At 39.5% G+C, this 16,275-nt stretch overlaps 1 non-coding gene across 1 annotated transcript; it reads right to left on the reverse strand.

The window, feature by feature from the left end:
* Window positions 1-232: 232 nt before the first annotated feature.
* On the reverse strand, window positions 233-340 carry LOC130963878 (small nucleolar RNA R71). Its single transcript, XR_009079995.1, has one exon. It is a non-coding gene; the product is annotated as a small nucleolar RNA R71 (small nucleolar RNA).
* Between the last annotated feature and the right edge of the window lie 15,935 nt (window positions 341-16,275).

Here is a 16,275-nt window from a genome sequence, read left to right on the forward strand (position 1 = left end):
TGGACTTCCATTGGAAGATCCTCATCAGTTCTTAGCTGAATTCTTGCAAATCTGTGACACAGTCAAGACTAATGGGGTTGACCCTGAGGTCTACAGACTGATGCTATTCCCTTTTGTTGTAAAAGACAGAGCTAGGACATGGTTGGACTCACAACCTAAAGAAAGCCTGGACTCTTGGGAAAAGCTAGTCAATGCCTTCTTGGCAAAGTTCTTTCCACCACAAAGATAGAGTAAGCTTAGAGTGGAAGTCCAAACCTTCAGACAGAAGGATGGAGAATCCCTCTATGAAGCTTGGGAAAGATACAAACAATTAATCAGAAAATGTCCCTCAGACATGCTTTCTGAATGGAGCATCATAGGTATCTTCTATGATGGTCTCTCTGAACTATCCAAGATGTCTTTGGATAGCTCTGCTGGAGGATCTCTTCATCTGAAAAAGACGCCTGCAGAAGCTCAAGAATTGATTGAAATGGTTGCAAATAACCAATTCATGTACACTTCTGAAAGGAATCCTGTGAACAATGGGACTAGTCAGAAGAAAGGAGTTCTTGAGATTGACACTCTGAATGCCATATTGGCTCAGAACAAGATATTGACTCAACAAGTCAATTTGATTTCTCAAAGTCTGTCTGGAATGCAAAATGCACATGGCAGTACTAAGGAAGCTTCATCTGAGGAAGAAGCTTATGATCCTGAGAACCCTTCAATGGAAGAGGTGAATTACCTAGGAGAACCCTATGGAAACACCTATAACTCTTCATGGAGAAATCACCCAAATCTCTCATGGAAGAATCAAGAGAGACCTCAACAAGGTTTTAATAACAATAATAGTGGAAGAAATAGGTTTAGCAATGGCAAGCCTTTTCCATCATCTTCTCAGCAACAGACAGAGAGTTCTAAGCAGAGTACTTCTGACTTAGCAACAATGGTCTCTGATCTAATCAAAACCACTCAAAGTTTCATGAATGAAACAAGGTCCTCCATCAGAAATTTGGAAGGACAAGTGGGACAGCTGAGCAAGAAAATTACTGAACTCCCTCCTAGTACTCTCCCAAGTAATACAGAAGAAAATCCAAAAGGAGAATGCAAAGCCATAACCATGGCTGAATGTGGAAGGGAAAGAGAGGAGGTAGACGCCACTGAGGAAGACCTCAATGGGCGTGCACCAACCTCCTCTGAGTTCCCCAATGAGGAACCATGGGAATCTAAGGCTCAAAATGAGACCATAGAGATTCCATTGGACGTACTTCTGCCTTTCATGAGCTCTGATGAGTATTCTTCCTCTGAAGAGGATGAGTATGTCACTGAAGAGCAAGTTGCTAAATACCTTGGAGCAATCATGAAGCTAAATGACAAGTTATTTGGAAATGAGACTTGGGAGGATGAACCCCCTTTGCTCACTAAGGAACTGGATGACTTGTCTAGGCAGAAACTGCCTCAAAAGAGGCAGGATCCTGGGAAGTTTTCTATACCTTGTACCATAGGCACCATGACCTTCAAGAAGGCCTTGTGTGACTTAGGGTCAAGTGTAAACCTCATGCCCCTCTCTGTAATGGAGAAATTAGGGATCTTTGAGGTGCAAGTTGCAAGAATCTCATTAGAGATGGCAGACAATTCAAGAAAACAAGCTCATGGACTTGTAGAGAATGTTTTGGTAAAGATTGAAGACCATTACATCCCTACTGATTTCATAGTCCTAGAGACTGGGAAATGCATGGATGAATCTATCATCCTTGGCAGACCCTTCCTAGCCACATCAAAGGCTGTGATTGATGTTGATAGAGGAGAGTTGATCATTCAAGTGAATGAAGAATCCTTGGTATTTAAAGCCCAAGGACATCCCTCTATCATCATGGAGAGGAAGCATGAAGAGCTTCTCTCAAAACAGAGCCAAGCAGAGCCCCCACAGTCAAACTCTAAGTTTGGTGTTGGGAGGCCACAACCAAACTCTAAGTTTGGTGTTGAACCCCCACATTCAAACTCTAAGTTTGGTGTTGGGAGGTTACAACACGGTTTTGAGTATTTCTGAGGCTCCATGAGAGTCCTCTGTCAAGCTAATGACATTAAAGAAGCGCTTGTTGGGAGGCAACCCAATGTTTTATAGTTAACTATTTTCTTTTGTTATTTTATCTTTTTTGTAGGTTGATGATCATAAGAAGTCACAAAAACAATGAAAAAAGCAAAAATAGAATGAAAAATAGGAAGAAAAATAGCACACCCTGGAGGAGAAGAAGCTGGCGTTCAAACGCCAGTAATGCTAGCTGTTGGGTGTTTAACGCCCAGTCTGGCACCATTCTGGGCGTTTAACGCCAGAAAGGGGCACCAGACTGGCGTTAAACGCCAGTAAAGGGCAACAACCTGGCGTGGGCACCAGCCCGGCGTTTAACGCCAGAAATGGCTCAAAACGTGAATTTTGATGCCACTTGGTGCAGGGATGACTTTTTCTTGACACCACAGGATCTGTGGACCCCACAGGACCCCACCACCACTCTCTTTCTTCTTCCCCCATTCACCAATCACCTCAATACCTCTTCCCCAAAAACCCTTCACCTATCAAATCCCATCTTTCTCTTCACCACTCACATCCATCCTTCATAAATCCCCACCAACCTCACCCTTCAAATTCAAACCACTTTCCCTCCCAAACCCACCCATAATGGCCGAACCATTACTCCCCCTCTCTCCTATATATACCCTTCTTCAACCCTTCATTTTCACACAACCTAAACAACCCTTCTTTCCCTTCTTGGCCGAACACACCACCTTCTCCCTCTTCCTCATTTCTTCTTCTTCTACTCTCTTCTTTCTTCTTTTGCTCGAGGACGAGCAAACATTTTAAGTTTGGTGCGGTAAAAGCATTGCTTTTTGTTTTTCCATAACCATTTATGGCATCCAAGGCCGGAGAAACCTCTAGAAAGAGGAAAGGGAAGGCAAAAGCTTCCACCTCCGAGTCATGGGAGATGGATAGATTCCTCTCAAGGGTGCATCAAGTCCACTTCTATGAAGTTGTGGCCTTGAAGAAGGTGATCCCCGAAGTCCCTTTTTCACTCAAAAAGGGTGAATATCCGGAGATCCGCCATGAGATCCGAAGAAGAGGTTGGGAAGTACTTACCAACCCCATTCAACAAGTCGGAATCTTGATGGTTCAAGAGTTCTATGCCAATGCATGGATCACCAAGAACCATGACCAAAGTGTGAACCCGAATCCAAAGAATTATCTCACTATGGTTCGGGGGAAATACTTGGATTTTAGTCCGGAGAGTGTGAGGGTGGCATTCAACTTGCCTATGATGCAAGGAGATGAGCATCCTTACACTAGAAGGGTCAACTTTGATCAAAGGTTGGACCAAGTCCTCACAATCATATGTGAAGAGGGCGCACAATGGAAGCAAGATTCAAGAGGAAAGCCGGTTCAATTGAGAAGGCATGACCTCAAGCCCGTGGCTAGAGGATGGTTAGAGTTCATACAACGCTCAATCATTCCCACTAGCAACCGGTCTGAAGTTACTCTAGACCGGGCCATCATGATCCATAGCATCATGATTGGAGAAGAAATAGAGGTTCATGAGGTTATAGCCCAAGAACTCTATAAGGTGGCGGACAAGACCTCCACCTTGGCAAGGTTAGCCTTTCCTCATCTCATTTGTCACCTCTGTTATTCAGTTGGAGTTGACATAGAGGGAGATACCCCCATTGAGGAGGATAAGCCCATCATCAAGAAAAAGATGGAGTACACAAGAGACCCCTCTCATCAAGAAATCCCTGAGATACCTCAAGGGATGCACTTTCCTCCACAAAACTATTGGGAGCAACTAAACACCTCCCTAGGAGAATTGAGTTCCAACATGGGACAACTAAGGGTGGAGCATCAAGAACACTCCATCATCCTTCATGAAATTAGAGAAGACCATAGAATCATGAGGGAGGAGCAACAAAAACAAGGAAGAGACATTGAGGAGCTCAAGCACTCCATAGGATCTTCAAGAGCAAGAAAGAGCCGCCATCACTAAGGTGGACCCGTTCTTTGATTTCCTTGTTCTTTATTCTTCTGTTTTTCGAATTTTATGCTTATGTTTATCCATGATTGTGTCTTGTGATCATTAGTGTCTTAGTATCTATGCCTTAAAGTTATGAATGTCCTATGAATCCATCACCTTTCTTGAATAAAAACGTGCTTAATTGAAAGGGAAAGAATTGCATGAATTCTGAATTTTATAATAGTTTAATTAATTTGATGTGGTGGCAACACTTTTGTTCTCTGAATGTATGCTTGAACAGTGCATATGTCTTTTGAATTTGTGGTTCATGAATGTTGGCTCTTGAAAGAATGATGAAAAAGGAGACATGTTACTGAGGATCTGAAAAATCATTAAAAATGATTCTTGAAGCAAGAAAAAGCAGTGAATACAAAAAAAAAAAAAAGAGAGAAGGAAGCAAACGAAAAAAAAAGGAAAAAAAAAGAAAGAAAGAAAAAGAAAGAATAAGAGTTGTGATCCAAGGCAAATAAGAGTGTGCTTAAGAACCCTGGACACCTCTAATTGGGGACTTTAGCAAAGCTGAGTCACAATCTGAAAAGGTTCAGCCAATTATGTGTCTGTGGCATGTATGTATCCGGTGGTAATACTGGAAGACAGAGTGCTTTGGGCCACGGCCAAGACTCAATAAGTAGCTGTGTTCAAGAATCATCATACTTAACTAGGAGAATCAATAACACTATCTGGATTCTAAGTTCCTAAAGAAGCCAATCATTCTGAATTACAAGGGATAGAGTGAGATGCCAAAACTATTCAGAGACAAAAAGCTAAAAGCCCCGCTCATCTAATTAATACTGATCTTCATAGATGTTTTTGGAGTTCATTGCATATTCTCTTCTTTTTATCTTATTTGATCTTCAGTTGCTTGGGGACAAGCAACAATTTAAGTTTGGTGTTGTGATGAGCGGATAATTTGTATGCTTTTGGCATTGTTTTTAGTATGTTTTTAGTATGATCTAGTTAGTTTTTAGTATATTTTTATTAGTTTTTAGTTAAAATTCACTTTTCTGGACTTTACTATGAGTTTGTGTGTTTTTCTGTGATTTCAGGTATTTTCTGGCTGAAATTGAGGGATCTGAGCAAAAATCTGATCCAGAGACTCAAAAGGACTGCAGATGCTGTTGGATTCTGACCTCCCTGCACTCGAAGTGGATTTTCTGGAGCTACAGAAGCCCAATTGGCGCGCTCTCAACGGCGTTGGAAAGTAGACATCCTGGGCTTTCCAGCAATATATAATAGTCCATACTTTGCCCAAGATTTTATGGCCCAAACCGGCGTTCAAAGTCACCTCAAGAAATTCCAGCGTTAAACGCCGGAACTGGCACCTAATTGGGAGTTAAACGCCCAAACTGGCACTAAAGCTGGCGTTTAACTCCAAGGAGAGTCTCTACACGAAAATGCTTCATTGCTCAGCCCAAGCACACACCAAGTGGGCCCGGAAGTGGATTTTTATGTCATTTACTCATACCTTAGGCTACTAGTTATCTATAAGTAGGACCTTTTACTATTGTATCTAGAGACTTTGGGTAGCTATCTTTGTTTTATGCTATCTTAGATCATTGGGAGGCTGGCCATTCGGCCATGCCTAGACCTTATGCTTATGTATTTTCAACTGTGGAGTTTCTACACACCATAGATTAAGGTGTGGAGCTCTGCTGTACCTCGAGTATTAATGCAATTACTATTGTTCTTCTATTCAATTCCGCTTGTTCTTTGTCCAAGATATCACTTGTTCTTCAACTTGATGAAGGTGATGATTGACGCCCATCATCCTTCTCACCCATGAACAAAGTGACTGACAACCACTCTTGTTCTACAAGCATCTGAGGCTTAGTGAATATCTCTTGGATTCTTTAATCGGAATCTTCGTGGTATAGGCAGGACCTGATGGCAGCATTCAAGAGAATCCGGAAGGTCTCACCTTGTCTGTGGTATTCTGAGTAGGATTCAATGACTGAATGACTGTGACGTGCTTCAAACTCCTAGCAGGCTAGGGCGTTAGTGACAGACGCAAAAGTATCAATGGATATTATTCCGGCCTGACCGAGAACCGACAGCTGAATTCCGCTATGCTGTGACAGAGCATATGCTCTCGCTTTCACTGAGAGGATGGGAGGTAGCTGCTGACAACAGTGAAACCCTACACGAGCTTGCCATGGAAAGGAGTAAGAAGGATTGGATGAAGGCAGTAGGAAAGCAGAGAGACGGAAGGGAAGGCATCTTCATACGCTTGTCTGAAGCTCTTACACCAATGATATACATAAGTATCACTATCTTTATCTTTTATGCTATTTTCATTCATCATCATATACATTTGAGTTTACCTGACTAAGATTTACAAGATGACCATAGCTTGCTTCAATGCTAACAATCTCCGTGGGATCGACCCTTACTCACGTAAGGTATTACTTGGACGACCCAGTGCACTTGCTGGTTAGTTGTGCGAAGTTGTGTAATGCCATGGAATTGAACCACCAAGTTTTTGGAGTTCATGACCAGGGATTATGAGAGTTGTGAAAAGTATTGTTCACAATTTCGCGCACCAGTGGCCATCCTGAAAGAAGAGAAAAAGGAAGGAAAGAAACCCAAAAATAAAGATAAGGACATAAATAAAATATGGGTGTTAATGCCAAATAATAAAGGTCTCAATTACATGGTAGCTACAACATGCAAGTGAGAAAATAGTGGAAGCAAATGGCATATCAATAGTGCAAAAGTTGCAACAATAGAAAAGAGAGTGTGGGTAATGCAAGACAGTGTAAGTACATATCAATGCAAGAGGAATATCAGTATTATAAAAATTAGCATTGACTTAAGAATAATAATACCCAATTAGAATAAAACAAGTCATGAAGCACTAGAATAATTCAGGAAAAGATGCAATAGTTGAAGAAGAGAATTTTAACACCAATGGAAAAAGAAGAAAGGAGGAAGAAAGAAATAAGAGGGAAAGAAAAGATTTAGATATGGGGAAGAAAAAGATAAGATATTTGGCTGATTTGGATAGGCTGTGCGCCGCTGGTGACGCGGACGCATGAGTGACGCGTTCGCACGGATAGCGCTTCTATGAAATGACGCGGACACGTCATCCACGCGGTCGCATGGATCGATTTGTGCCATTAGCGCGAGGGCAGCCTCGCGGTCGCGAAACTTTCTGTTTGAAACTCATATTGCCAAATCTTTGGGTGACGCGGTCGCGTGGTTGACGCGATCGCGTGGATGGCCTAAATTTGAAAACGGCGTGAATGCGTGGGGCACGCGTAAGCGTGGTTGGGCTTGTGATTTTAGCACGAATCCAGCCCAATTCTAGCTCAACTTTCGGCCATATACCCTTTTTACGTCGATTTTGAGGCACGCGCTCGCGTGGGTGACGCAGACGCTTGGGAGGCATTTTTTCCACATGACGCGGACGCGTCAGCGACGCGGTCGCGTGGACCAATTTATTCCAAAGGCGCGCCTCCAGCCGCGCTTTCGCGTGACTCTCTGTTCAGTTTTCTTTTCTTCCGAATGCACTTGTGACGCGGACGCGTTAGTGACGCTGTCGCGTCGCGTGCGAAATTTTTTTTTTTGATGCATTATGCAGAATGCAATGAATGTCATGCAAAATTCCAGGTTCAATCAAAACTCCAAACTAGAGTAAAAGGGAGAGGGAACGATCATACCATGGTGGGTTGTCTCCCACCCAGCACTTTTAGTTATAGTCCTTAAGTTGGACATTTGGCGAGCTCCTTGTCATGGTGGCTTGTGCTTGAACTCATCCTGAAACTTCCACCAATGCTTGGACTTCCAATAAGCTCTATCAATACCAAGTAAATTTACCAAGCGTTGATGAAGTTCTCCACAAGTTTTGAGCTCCCAAAGTTGATCCTCATATATTCCTGGATCCCAAATCTTGTTTCTACACCCATCTTCAAGTTGATTATCATGATTCCATCCGGGTGGTTCAGCTTTAGAATTCTCACTGAAGTAGCCAAACAACTTCCTAGACACATTCAATTGAGCTCTGCACCAACCTTTACGTTTAAACTCAAAGCTTCCAACCATAATGAACCTTGCAGGACAATTCTTACCACTGACCATCTTCCTCTTACTCTTAATGCCACAAAGAGCTCTAAGTTGACCATCCATCTCCAGTAGCCCATATTCAAGTGGAATTAGAAAGCTAAGGGATATGAATTTTACCCACTTGAATGTTGTGAAGGATGATGGCAACTTAGGGGGAGGGGTTTCTAATGAACTTGCAAGCTCCACTCTTTTGTGTTCTTCTTTGACAACTACCACCTCTTTGCAAGCTCCTTCAATATCAACCTCTTCCTCTTGGTAGCTTTCTTCCAATTTAATTTCTTCTTCACTATTCACCAAAGGCATGGGAGGTTGTGCTTCTTCTTCTTTAATCACCATGTCAAGTCCAATGGGAGAGGATTCAAATGTAGATAAGAATTTATTAATGATTGAATCCATCTCTTGATCATCTCCTTCAAAGTCTTCAACCATGATATGCCTTGGAGGTTGTACACCTTCCTCAACATCAACATCAACCACCTTGGAAGGAGGCTCTATGAATGGACTTTCCAATGGAGGCTCAGCATCTCCTAAGTCTTCGACCACTTCTTCTTCTTCAATAGTTTCGGCTTCCTCTACTTGTTCTAGTAACAAGTCATGATCCTTACTGTCCACTAGAGTCTTTAACTTCTCCATCATGCTACGTTTTTCAATAGATTCTCCACATGAAGCCATGGGGTTCCTTGAATGTCCGAACGTCGGAAAGGTAATCGATTTATCGCTTGATACAGGTGTTTAAGTATAAAATTATACTTCTTCTTGATGGTTTCTTTCCTATGACAACTCCCTTCAACTACTCCTTTATCTGCAAAGGTCTCTTCTACCTTCACCTTTAGTGCCTCCTCTAGCTCCTTACAAAGTATGGATTCACGAGGATGATCCCTTCTCTCTTGTTCCATGTCAATAGCATCATTGGGATCATGTTACTCTTGGATTGATGGATGTGGGGGCTCTTCCATGGATGGTGGTGATGGGATGGAGAGATCATCCTGTGGTTGAGATGGAAGTGCACTGGAGCTTGAGGGTTGAGTATTTGTGGTAGAAGATTGGTCTATGCAGGATATAAGATTTTGGAGTTCAGAGGTGAGACCCCTGAGAGAGGTAAGTGTGTTCTCCATGGAGGTTTGGGATAGATAGGAGGGTTCAGCTTGATAATGATAAGGAGATGGTGTATATTTAGGTGGTGGTTCATGAGAGTAATTATGTTGGAATGGGGGTGGTTCTATGTATGGTTCATGTGGCTCATACAGTGGTTGGTGTGATGGATAGGGGTTAGGGTCATATGGAGGTGAATGGTGGAAAGGGGTTTGCGAGTATGGTGGTCCAAAGTCATGTTGAGGAGGGGGTTCATAGGCATATGGTGGTGGTTGTTGATAATCAAAAGAGTGTTCACCATAGCCATTGCCTTGATATGCATCACATAATGGTTGTGGATAGTCCATTGGAGGTGGTTGTTGCCATGAGGGTTGATCAAATCCTTGTTGCTCCTCCCATCTTTGATACTTCCAACCTTGATGCTTGTTGTCATTATAATCTCCTCTTCCTGCAACATAATTGTAACCAGACTCATAGCCAAAGGGGTGAGAGTTCATAGTAGTGAGAGAAAATAAAAATAAAAATTAACAAAAGAAAATATTTTGAAAAAGATATTATTTTTGAAAAAAAAAAGATAAGATAAGATTTTGAAAAAGATATGATTTTTGAAAAAGGATAAGATAAGATTTTGAAAAAGATATGATTTTTTGAAAAAGATATAATTTTTTTGAAAAAGATTTGAATTTTGAAAAATAAGATAAGATAAGATAAAAATTTTAAAATCTGAAATTTTTTTTTTTTGAAAAATATTTACAATAACCAATAATAATGCACACGTTTGCAATTCCCAGGCAACGGCACCATTTTGAAGAGCGGAAGATTGATGGTTTAGAAGTTATAATAAATTCTCGTTGCAAGTATAGTTTCTAAACCAAGCAATCAACCTTTCTTACAAACGTTTTGGTTGTCACAAGTAACAAACCCAATAAAATTTATAAACCGAAGTATTCAAACCTCGGGTCATCTTCTCAAGGAATTGCAGGGAAGTATGAATTATTATTGGTTATGCAAAATAGTGTTTTTGGGTTTTAAAAAGGGTTTTGAATGAGAGAAGTGGTTTGCAGAAATTAAGAAATTAATAACTAATAAAACTTTTGGCAAGGTATGAAAACTGGAAGTCCTATCCTAGTTATCCTTATCAATGGTGATGAGAATTATACTGTTGCTCCCACTAAGTCAACCTCTAACTATGAGGGTCAGTTAAGTGGACAAATTAATTTAATACCTAAAGTCCTAGTCAACTCCTTAAGGAAAGACTAGAGTTATAGGAATCTAAATTAATAAGCAAGAATAATAATTATCAATCACGATGAGTTTGATAACTCAAAAGTTACCAATTAATCAACCAAAGCCCATAGTAAATAATCTAAATTAAAAATAAGGAAAAGCAATCATGAGTCTGAAATACCTCAAATTATATTTAAATAAAGATGTCAACTCTAACATGGACAAGTTCATAAATCAAATTGGAAAGATAAATAAAAAGGACATTGAACCTGTAATTGAAGAAGTAGAAAATAATCCTAAGTCCTTTAAGAGGAGTCCTAATCCTAAGAGAGAGGAGAGAACCTCTCTCACTAAAAACTACATCTAAATCCTAAAATTGTGTATTATGATCTTATCTGAAGTGATGATTTGAGTCTCTGTATGTTCCCTGACTTTAATCTGTGTTTCTGGGACACTGGGTTGAAATACGGCCCAGAATCTCTGCCTGCGACTTTTGTAATTCTGTAGATCGCGCACGTCATGCGGCCGCGTCGTCCATGCGATCGCGTCACTCAGAGTTTTTTGTACCACGCGTGTGCGTCGTCCACGCATTCGCGTCGTTCGTGTAGCTTCCAGTCTGTACGGTCGCGTCAGGCATGCAAACGCGTCACTCTGATTTCTTCCATTTCGCGCAGTCACGTGACCCATGCGACCGCGTGACTTCTCGTTGGTCATCTCCTCAATTCCTTGTGTTCCTTCCATTTTTGCACGCTTTCTCTTCATTCCTTACACCACTCTTGCCCTATGAAGCCTGAAACACTTAACACACAGATCATGACATCGAATGGTACGAAGGAAAATAAAAATATACAACTAAAAGGTCTTCAGGAAGCAAGTTTTCAATCGTAGAATAATTTGGGAAGGAATTGTAAATACATGCTAATCATATGAATAAGTGGGTGAAAAGCTTGATAAAATAACTCAATCAAACACAATATAAACCATAAAATAATGGTTTATCAATACCTTGCTAGAATGCTCTTCTGTAAGACAGAGGTTGCTTACAGAGGTATCGCGATCAGTGTGCTCCTGTAAGACAGAGGTTGCTTACAGTGAGTGTGCTGTTGCTCCTGTAAGACAGAGGTTGCTTATAGTGAGTGTGTTATGCTCCTGTAAGACAGAGGTTGCTTACAGCGAGTGTGTTGGGCGTATATCGACTAATAAGTGCCGCCCTGCAAGACAAAGGTTGCTTGTAGTGGATACCCTGCAAGACAAAGGTTGCTTGCAGTGAGTATTGCCAACAGGAAAGCCTTATCCAGACAAAGGTTGCTGGGTAATATCGGGAGCGAGTATGTAACTGACAAATGAGCTCATTACCTGCACTAGGGCTAGACATGCATCATACTTGGTTGTGCATTTCCTCTGTTATGATTTTTGTATGAGTGTATGCTTTCTTGTTTGTATTCTATGATCTCTGTCTGTGTTTTATTTTCTTGTATTCTTTTGTTTATGTTCTACTTTCTGTTTTCTCTAATTTCTCTATTTATCTGTATCTTCTGTTTACTACTTCACTATATTCTGCTATTTGTCTGTGAAACAACACAGAATTAATGAACTTAACTAATAACCCTGACTCTACTAAGAACTCCTAAGTTCTTACCCCTTCTCTCTCCCTTCCCCTTCAGATGGAGGCATGAGTACCCTTCTGTAGTTCACTGACGACCGTTCGTAAAAAGGATTCTGCTCTAGGGTGAATCTCGTTCCCTGTTTATATGTATATACTGTGAGACCAGCCAACGTCTGCACCCCGTTTGTACGTGAACTTTAACCTAAATCCTGTGTACGAGACTCCTGTTATGTGGCCACTTGATGAGGTACTAGAAAGACGTCATATGGCAATGTCTGATCGTGCAGAGGAGTAATAGATGATGTTCTACCTTTTGATGACGTTCCACCTAACTTGAGTTTTGAAGACTTAGAACGTATTTTCCTTCGCTTTAGTAGTTTAGAGGGACTAGGTGAGTATAGAGTCTAGGCTAGCCTAGGTGCCAGCTTAGGGACTTCTTGAACAGGTTAGGGCCTGGGATGTTGTATGTATATATATGTATATAGATATTATTTAGCTATATCTAGAGGTGTTCTAACTAAAAGGCTATACTCTAATAAAGGCTGGATCACGAAATGTTATCAACTGCTTGAGGTGTATTTATTTGTGGTTGTTTATAACCGTTTTATCTATTATTATATGTGAATTGCTTATGAATGATTCTGTTTGTTAATCTAAACGTTTTAAAAAAAAAGTACCTCGCAAACTAATTACGCTTTTAACAACAAATCAGGCTCATATAATAAATAATAGATAATAATTAGAAAGAAAAGTTGGTAGCGCTTAGTTTCTAGTATGATCATGACGTACCAGAAATTGGGTCGTTACAAAAAAGTAGAAACTTACAGAGGTTATGTCGCTGGAATGCCTTATCCGACTTGTGAATTGGATTGCGTCGGGTGCGGGTCGAAACTGACAAATGATCTCATTACCTTCAACAGGACTAGGCAGCATCATCCTTGTTGCGCATTTGCATTTTACTTATTACTATAAAATTGTTTGTGATTGTCTTCTTGTGTTTGTGCATTCCTTAATGGTATTTTGAATTTTTGTGACTAGATATTTCTCTGTGACCCTTGTATATTTGACTGTGAATTAATTGAACTATGATAATCCTAACGTAACTTCTAATCCCAACCCTACTAAGAACTCCCCAGTTCTTATCCTCTATTTTCACCCCCTTTCAGCTACAAGTGCGAAGGTTTAGTGCAGAGCTACAGGAGCATAGAAGATTATGTTTACGAGTTGAGTTGTTGGATTTTTAATTTCCCCTCGTCGTTTATTGTTTTGGGTTCTTATATGGGCAGGAATTGTATTTGAGAATATTTGAATATATATATATATATATATATTTGTAATTAAATGGTTCAAAGTACCGACTCTTTATTTTCTTGGTTAAATTTTCGGTTTGTATTCGCGAAGGCTCAATATTAAATAAAGATATTATAAAATAAAAATGTTATAGAGGTAAGTAATGCCTGGACTCTTAGTACGATCATGAGGTGCTAAAAGTTAGGGTGTTACAAAAAACATAAATTCAAATTATTATGAGAAATATTCAAAATCTTAATAAAAAGAAACATCTAAAATTTAAAATAAAAAATAAAATAATTTTAAAATTTATACAATTTATTTAAAAAATTCAAAATCATTTTAAAAATTCTAAAAATTATTTTGAAAACAATCTCGCTAGGGAACTAACTAGGAGTGCATCTAACTAGTAATTTATTTATTTTGAATTTTATCTTTGGAGCATATGATGTGCCAAAACTTGATGGACTTTAATTTCGCAAGTGCACTAAATTGCTTCAAGTAATACTATGGTGAGTGAATATCGTTCCCAAGAGGATTAAAGGATTGAGCAAGCAACTTCTAATCAAACCTCTAATTAGATCAAAGTACTTTTGTAGTGGATCAGATCTTGAACAATAATGTATGTGTGAATGGGTGCTTATGAATGGATAGAGAAATATATAATGAATGGAGATAATAAGATTTTGGAGATGTTTAATTTTCAGAAAAAGAAACGTTCATGCTTATTTATTTTAATTCATGCAAGATACTTTCACAACAAATTATATATAATCAAATCTCAATCTCTTGATAATTCAATTTCTCTTTATCTTATTTAATCACTAATTCCTTGGTCAATTAATTAAAAATAAGAGGTTAAGCATAATTCTGATTTAAAGTCACACAACCTTTCAAAAGCGATCTAGTCAGTTTGAAAAATTATTAAAATGAGTTTTAACCTAATCCCGGTATTAAATTTTTCAAGATAATAATAGAATCTAAGACAAAGTTAAAATATTAAATTATTAGAATGATACTTAATTCTTGAAAAAGTATCAATGCATTAATCAAAATAAAAAAAACAATCAAATATCATTCCATAAAATCAAACAGAACTCTCAACTTTAACAAAAGAGAATTAGTGATTCATGATAAATAGAAAACTAAACTAAACTAAAGAATGCGAGATGTTGGATTCCCCAATCATCCTCAATGAGTCATCGCTCGCTTATTTTTATTCTAAATCCTAACCTAAAATTCAAATTCAAACTAAATATAATTTTATCTTATCGAAGAATAAGATAACTAAAACAACAATTCAAATCTTAAGTATATGAAGTATGTAGACCGAATCAGAAAAAGTGGTGAGCTTAGGCTATGGGCGCTAAACTTGGGCCATGGGCACTGAACTTGGAGTGTTGGTACTAGGTTTTGGAGCACTAAGCTGAGTTTGGATAGTTGGCGCTGGACTTTGGAGTACTGGCGCCAGACTTGGAGTTCTGGCATTAGGCGCCAATGTATTTTGGGTCTGGGTGTCGAGAGCTAGCCTTATCTTTCTTCAAATGCAATGAGCTCCAAGGCTTGGGCGCTTGACTTTGGACCCCTGGGAGGTGGAATATAACAACTCAACTTCTAGTATATCTTGATCATATTATAAGATAAGCGTTACTAACTCGCCTCCCTAATTATTAACTATTATTTATTATATGAGCCTGATTCACTATTAAAACGTGATTACTTGCCGGATAATTTTTTTTGAAAACGTTTGTATTGACAAGCAGAAACATTCATAGACAAAATCACAAATAATAATAAACAGAACAGTTACAAGCAACCATACATGTGTACATCTCAAATAGTTGACAGCGTTCAATCATCCATCCTTTAGCGATATTTGAATCTCAGATAGGACATCCCTAAAAGTAGCTAGATAATAACTATATGCATATTGGTGCACGAAATTGTGATCTCTAATAATGGCATTCAACTTGGTATGCGCGTTTATAACTCAGCACTTTCTTCACAACCTCGCACAACTAACCAGCAAGTGCACTAGGTCGTTCAAGTAATAAACCTTACGTGAGTAAGGGTCGATCCCACGGAGATTGTTGGTATGAAGCAAGCTATGGTCATCTTGAAATTCTCAGTTAGGCGGATAATATATGGTTATGGAGTTTTCGAATAATAATAATAAATAAACAGAAAATAAAGATAGAAATACTTATGTAAATCATTGGTGGGAATTTCAGATAGGCGTATGAAGATGTTGTGCTCCTTTTGAATCTCTGCTTTCCTATTGCCTTCATCCAATCCTTCCCACTCCTTTCCATGGCAAGCTGTATGTAGGGCATCACCGTTGTCAATGGCTACATCCCATCCTCTCAGTGAAAATAGTCCAAATGCTCTGTCACAACACGGCTAAACATCTGTTGGTTCTCGATCATGCCGAAATAGAATCCATTGATTCTTTTGCGTTTATCATCACGCCCAACAATCGCGAGTTTGAAGCTCATCACAGTCATTCAATCCCTGAATCCAACTCGGAATACCACAGACAAAGTTTAGACTTTCCGGATTCTCATGAATGCCGCCATCAATTCTATTTTATACCACGAAGATTCTGATTAAGGAATCCAAGAGATATGTACTCGGTCTAAGGTAGAATGGAGGTGGTTGTCAATCACGCGTTCATAGGTGAGAATGATGATGAGTGTCACAGATCATCACATTCATCATGGTGAAGTTGATGTGCGGAAAACGATCCGACACAAAACTCACCGGCAAGTGTACCGGGTCGCATCAAGTAATAATAACTCACATGAGTGAGGTCGATCCCACAGGGATTGAAGGATTGAGCAATTTTAGTTTAGTGGTTGGTTTAGTCAAGTGAATTAAGTCTTTGGTTGAGTGGTTTGTGTTCAACAGAAGCTAAATTGCTTGGAATGTAACGGGAGAAAGGAAAATTGCAGTAAATTAAAG

This window comes from Arachis stenosperma, chromosome 2 (genome assembly GCF_014773155.1).
Source record: "Arachis stenosperma cultivar V10309 chromosome 2, arast.V10309.gnm1.PFL2, whole genome shotgun sequence".
Taxonomy (NCBI): Eukaryota; Viridiplantae; Streptophyta; class Magnoliopsida; order Fabales; family Fabaceae; genus Arachis; species Arachis stenosperma.